The sequence below is a fragment of the Macadamia integrifolia genome, unplaced genomic scaffold (genome assembly GCF_013358625.1).
Source record: "Macadamia integrifolia cultivar HAES 741 unplaced genomic scaffold, SCU_Mint_v3 scaffold713, whole genome shotgun sequence".
NCBI lineage: Eukaryota > Viridiplantae > Streptophyta > Magnoliopsida > Proteales > Proteaceae > Macadamia > Macadamia integrifolia.
In genome coordinates, this window is record NW_024870521.1 from 85,410 (window position 1) to 86,252 (window position 843).

General features: G+C 39.9%; 1 non-coding gene across 1 annotated transcript; it reads right to left on the bottom strand.

Moving 5' to 3' along the window:
- Positions 1 to 455: 455 nt before the first annotated feature.
- On the bottom strand, positions 456 to 562 carry LOC122069795. Its single transcript, XR_006137539.1, has one exon. It is a non-coding gene; the product is annotated as a small nucleolar RNA R71 (small nucleolar RNA).
- Positions 563 to 843: the final 281 nt, after the last annotated feature.

Consider the following 843-nt stretch of genomic DNA (forward strand, 5'->3'; position numbering starts at 1 on the left):
TAATTAGGAAACCAATTCATGGGAGTTCTCCTCTCCTACGATTCTCTCCCTCTCTCTTCTCTCTCCTCCACCAAATCACACCCAAGTCGTTGGACTCCTCTCCTTTCTATCCTTTCTCTCTTCTCACTTCATCAAACCCTCATCAAACCCTTTTCAAACCCTAATCATTGGATCCCCTCTCCCCTATTCCCTAAAAATAAAAATCGGTTAAAGGAGGGAGGGGGCACACTTCACTATTAGGGTTTCCTCTCTTTCTCTATCAATTCTCTATTACGGTTTTCTCTCTAGCACTTCACTTTTAGGGTTTTATTTTCTCTAGGTTTTCTTTAGTTCTTCTTCTAGTCTTCTTCTAAATTTTTGGTTTAAGCACTTATGTAATAAAAGACCAAGCTAAGAAGTGGTTGTATGGGCTACCCACAAATTCCATAACCACATGGGAACAGTTCACAGTTGTCATCCTTAGAAGTGATATCCTTCAGTTTAGGCAAAAGCCTAATGAGTTCTTATCTAAACTTATGGAGAGATTCAAGGATCTACTCCAAGAATGCCCTCACCATAGCCTAAACTTATGGCTTTTGTGCCAAATAATTTATGAGGGTATTGATTACCCAACTAAACAAATGATAGAGTCTATGTGCCCTGGGGGTTTATATCCTTTGCAGATGAAGGAAAGACATAGGAATTCTAACTTGACTTAACTGACAAAACTCGTGAGTGGGAATCAACCCAAGAAAGTAAAAGAACCATAGGAGGGAAAGGATATTTTATGGATGGGATAGTAGCCATGGAAGCCCACTTGGATAGCCTAATCAAAAGGCAAGGCTATTGTTCATAGAGAGCCAT